This window comes from Xenopus laevis, chromosome 1L (assembly GCF_017654675.1).
Source record: "Xenopus laevis strain J_2021 chromosome 1L, Xenopus_laevis_v10.1, whole genome shotgun sequence".
NCBI lineage: Eukaryota > Metazoa > Chordata > Amphibia > Anura > Pipidae > Xenopus > Xenopus laevis.
This window is the reverse complement of record NC_054371.1, coordinates 198,893,326-198,898,791: the sequence shown is the minus strand read 5'-3', so window position 1 is coordinate 198,898,791 and position 5,466 is coordinate 198,893,326. Positions and strand designations below refer to the sequence as shown.

Genomic DNA, 5,466 nt, shown 5'->3' with positions numbered 1-5,466 from the left:
GCCTCTCCAATTTGCCTCAGAGGGAGAAAAAATTCCTTCCTTACTCCAAAATGGCAATCGGACTAGTCCCTGGACCAACTTGTACTATGAGCTATCTCCCATAACCCTGTATTCCTTCACTTGCTAAAAAAGCTATCCAACCCCTTCTTAAAGCTATCTAATGTATCAGCCTGTACAACTGATTCAGGGAGAGAATTCCACATCTTCACAGCTCTCACTATAAAAAAACCCCTTCCAAATATTTAGGCAGAACCTCTTTTCTTCTAATCGGAATGGGTGACCTTGTGTCAGCTGGAAAGACCTACTGGTAAATAAAGCATTAGAGAGATTATTATATGATCCCCTTATATATTTATACACAGTTATCGTATCACCCCTTAAGCACCTCTTCTCCTGCGTGAACATCTCCAATTTGGCCAGTCTTTCCTCATAGCTAAGATTTTCCATACCTTTTACCAGCTTAGTTGCCCTTCTCTGGACCTTCTCTAATACAATAATGTCCTTTTTGTCATCTCACCATTCTGCTACCCTTACGGTGTACTCTAATGACGTGGTTTAGCTGGAGAACCTCAGTTGATGGCACAGGGTGAATAAAAGACCAAACTCATATGAGATGAAAGTTTGCAGATACAGAAACAATTTAACAAAAATCATTGGTTTGGGCATCCTTCCACTTCTTTCCTTTTACAGAAATGATGTATTGACGAAGATTGTTCCCCTGCCATTTCTAATCTGACTCAAGCTTAGAGCTTCTTGTTTCATAACCTTGTGTACTGAGCCATTTGAAATGAAGCCATTCCATCATGTTCATCTTAGTAAAAATCCTTAGTCACTTTTTCTTTCAAGAGTCATATACCAGAATTGAGTACTAAAGATAGCTTTTGGGTTCAAACTGCAAAACCGAGGTTAGTGGAAATAAATAGAGATATTTCATTATGTCAAGCCAATACCATGCACCACAGAGGATCTCCTTTTTCTTAGAATGGAATCTAGTTATTGGGGTGATGGTGATTACAGGAGGTTCTGGAGCAGCGAACTGTTCTACAGTATATAGATCCTAAAACCGGCCCTTTCCCTTCCAATCCATAGAAAGGGAGGGACATCTAATGGGGCTGGTTAATAATCCATATAGACCTATTGTCTTTATGAAAAAAACAGTCAACTTGACAATGGGATTCTCATAGAATGTGCTTGTTGCAACTCAGCAGGAGAAACAAACACAAACCTGATTGTATACTTAAGAGCAACCAAAGAACTGAGATATAATGTTACGTGTTTGCGGAATAGTGAGTCCTTTTGGATTCTTTTGTGTAGCCGGTCTTTTCACAGTCTCTCCAACTGTTCCCAAATGTTCAAATGTAGAAAAGAAGTTTTTTTTTTTTTTTTTCTCTCAGACCAGCGCCTGCGGCAACAAAAGAGTTAAATACCAAAAATGGTGCAGTATCTTTGGTTCAAGTGGTGTCACCCGATGTGATTCGTAACTCTAGCGAAATCTTCACTTTTCACTTGCCCAAATACACCTTATGTGGATTCTCCGTTATTGAATTTAAATACTTTTACTTCCCATTCACCGAATGAAAATTATCCTTAAATGGCCAAAGGGCCTACTCACAGACAACCTGGTGTATAGCGCCTTAAAAATGAATTCCCCACAAAATACTCTCCAGCCTTGCGCGTCCCTCCAGATGCTTGATTATAAGGGTAGGAAAACGCAAAATAGTGTAATACCGTTTAAAAATGACTATTTATTAAAAAGCAATTACACTCACATTTCACATGTTAAAATCATCGCATAAGTCCATTTGGATGGTGTGTGTTGTAGTCCGTCCACCCTTGTGGAGTACTGTGACCCTTCCTTGGACCTTCGATTCGCCTAACGCGTTTCGCTGTATCAGCTTCCTCAGAGGCTATAAAATTAAAAGAATTTTTGCGTTTCCCTTTTGAAGAGCAATGGTTCCGTTCTCGCGAGTGTTCTCCTTCATTATCAGAATCCCTCTAGACGTCATATCCGTTTTGTTTTGGCCGCACTGTGGGGAAAGTGTTGCCATGGATACGCGGTATTTTCTTTCTTTTACCTTCGCTTCTGATCGGGGGGAGTTTGTTCTATGGTACTTTTGTATTTATGGCACCGCTTTCTTCGGATCCTCTGTCCGATTTTTTCTTTCCTCTGGGCAGGACTCGTTTGTTTGTTTGCCGTTGCTCCCTGTGGCATTGGTCCTTTTATTGAGTTTGCGGAAGCTTGCATATCAAGGGTTGTTCACCTTCAAATACGTTTTCCAGTTCAGTTGGTTTCAAATAATTCACCAGAAATCAAGACTTTTTTAAACTGCTTTGTATTTTCTATTTGTGACCGTTTTTCTAATATTGAAGCTTAAAATGTAATTTATTCACCTTCATATGTCTTTCAGAAGTAGCTCTGGGAGTGGGGGGGGGGTAAATTGTTCTAAATTGATACATTAGTTGATACATTTCTTATCTTTGTCCCTGTTGAGCAGAATCCTGAGTTTTATTAAAGGCAGCTGTTAAAATTGATACAATAGTTGCTGATATTCCACAGATACTGTTGAGAAATTTATTGGACTTATGTAGTCAGTTGTAACAGTTCAGATTCTGCACCTGGATCACTGAGCTACTAAATTGAAACACCAGAGACAGGAACATTTGTTTTAAACTTTAAGGTCAGAGACACACAGTCAGATTCGGAGAGATTAGTCGCCCGGCGACAAATCTCCTCTTCTTCGGGGCGACTAATCTCCCTGAACTGCCAGGCCCCCAGTCCTATGCTGGTAACATGAGATACCATAATTACTGATGGTGGCCAGTTGAAAGGATCAGTAACAAATTATTTGTTTGAGTTGTCACACAAGCCAGTCCCTTTGTAGAGCACAACAGTGATGGGTCTGCAAATGAGATTCTTGGTTTTATTGCATCAATTTTTCAATCAGGTCGGCTCTGATCCTCCATTATTACTATTAGAACAAAGCTACAGCTTGTCTAGGAATGACGCAGAGTTTTAAAGAGACTATATGAATGTTATGTATAACTGCACTTCAAAGCAATTTCATTTCCATGTATTATTGCCACATGAAGCCACATCTCAGTGAAAGGAGAAATCATTTGAAAGCTGCAAAGAGAATACTATAACAGATTAAAACAATGATGACATTTTTTTTAAATCAGATGTAGGAAAGTCAGTGCCACCATGCTAATGTTTTTGCAGCAGCCATTGGCAGAGGAACTATACAGACACATATAATGAATGGTTAGTAAATGAACATGTGCCATCTAGTGGATATTTAAAGAGAGCATCAAACTATAATGCTGTTATTTAGTGTGAACAAAGGAAAAAATGTTTTCGCTAAGGCTCATTTCCATTTGGTGTGCCTGAGACTGTAAAAATGTATAGGTTGTTCCAGTGTTAACAGATTTGTAGAAAAACAGGTAACTAAAATAAAAAGAAGATACAGTTGGTTAAAAAGAGGTTATTTTAGGGATTATCCGAATCCAGGATTCGGTTTGGGATTCGGCCATTTTCAGCAGGATTCAGATTCAGCTGAATCCTTGTGCCTGGCCAAACCAAATCCAAATCCTAATTTGCATATGCAAATTAGGGGTAAGACAGGAAATCACATGACTTTTTTTTTACAGAAGTAAAAAAAAATTCCACTTTTTATTTTCCCAGCCCCTAATTTGCATGTGCACATTAGGATCCGGATTCGGTTTGGTATTCAGCCAAATCTTTCTTTTCAAATTATGTTTATATGCATTTTTTAATAAACAAAAAGAGTAAAAGCAGGACATTTTGCTCATCAAGACATTTGTATATTTTGCAATAAAAGAAATATTACAGAACAATTCATTTTTTCAGCCAAATCTTTCACTAAGGAATCGGGGGTTTGGCCGAAGCCAAAATAGGGGATTTGCTGCATCCCTAGGTTTATTGTAACACCAATCCCTAACTGTTCGACTGGGTTATGGATAGATACTTGTATGTGCCAGTGTAATTCAGACTGTTAGGGTTAAGGTCAAGGGCTGGTTAAGGTGGAACATCAACCACTGAGGGTTTAGTCGGCATAGGTTAATAAGTAGGGAAAAAGCAGATCTTTTTAAAAATCACAAATTGCAAATATTTGTTGCCTTGTCTAGTAAGGAATGGTGTATAATTTTTAAATGTATGTTAGGCATGTCCAATCTGCAGCCCTCAAGCAGATGAAGAATATATGTTTAGCACCGAGCACTGATATAAGTTTTCATACAGTAAGTAACTCTATTTTGGCTTAAAAAGGAAATTACCAACTTGTAGAGTAGAGCATGGGCTTTCAGCAGGATGGGCCTTTACTAGATGGAAGGAGCATGTGAGGGTGTTGCTGAACAACACCTCTACACTGTCAAATATGTCAAATAAAGGAAAATAAATGCCAGGGGTTCTTTGCAAAAAACAACAAAGCAGGCTTTATTCAATATAAGCCCAAAAGGGTTGCAATACTCACAGCACTTGAGGTAGATCAATAAATGCAGGTACAATCACAGGTGAAGCAGACACAGCACAGATGGCACCACTGAAGGAATAGACGTGGAATAGGGATAGAACAATAACCTGTTACCCTTGTCAATACAGCGGTTCCTTCACTACAGGCAAGCAGAGATATCTATAACAGTGGATATCCTTCACACTAGCCTCACCTCGTTCTCCCTTCTTCTCTATAGGGGTTATTCCTTTAGAGCTTAACAGTTTTGGGGCCTTGTTGACTCCATGCTCAATGGACATCCACCCAGATCAATTGCTGCAGGCCAAAGAGGAAGGACCTTCCCCTGTAAAGCACTTTGTTACAGTGATGCAAGAAATGGTCATCAACCTGAGGGCTAATAAACTTGGAATGTAAATAAGTACAAATGGTTACATGGGTTTTAACCCAGCAACAAGGAAATTAGGAACTGGTAGGGGAATTAAGCCAAAGGGGCCATTAAACCTATGGGTCCCTACACACACACATACAGGCCCGGACTGGCAAACTGTGGGTTCTGGCAAATGCCAGAGGGGCTGCTAAAAGGTGCCATAGAAAGTCAGTATTTAGTGGGCTGGTGGGGGCTGTTTGGGCCTCTGTGTGGGCTGAGTGGGCCTCTATGTACCTGAAATGCCAGGGCCTATTTTAATTCTCAAATGCCAGATGGGCTGTTGAAAGATGGGATAGACAGTCACTATTTAGTGGGCTGATGGGGGGCTATTTGGGCCTCTTTGTACCTGAAATGCCAGGGCCTATTTTGATTCTCACAAAGGACCTGATATAAAGTCTAAGATTTGCTAGTAACAATATGCCAGAGCCACATAGATGGTAAACTAAGGGAAAGCACTGTTCAGTGACCCCCATTTGAAAGCTGTAAAGAGTCAGAAGAAGAAGGCAAATAATTAAAAAACTATACAAAATAAAAAAATGAAAGACAATTGAAAAGTTCCTTAGAATTATC

The 5,466-nt window shown here is 39.6% G+C and overlaps 1 long non-coding RNA gene across 1 annotated transcript; it reads right to left on the bottom strand.

Annotated features, from left to right (window-relative positions):
• Positions 1-1,725: 1,725 nt before the first annotated feature.
• Positions 1,726-5,032, bottom strand: LOC121395365. The gene is made up of 2 exons (XR_005962426.1): positions 4,491-5,032; positions 1,726-3,124 (listed from the first exon to the last, which is right to left on the bottom strand). It is a non-coding gene; the product is annotated as an uncharacterized LOC121395365 (long non-coding RNA).
• Positions 5,033-5,466: the final 434 nt, after the last annotated feature.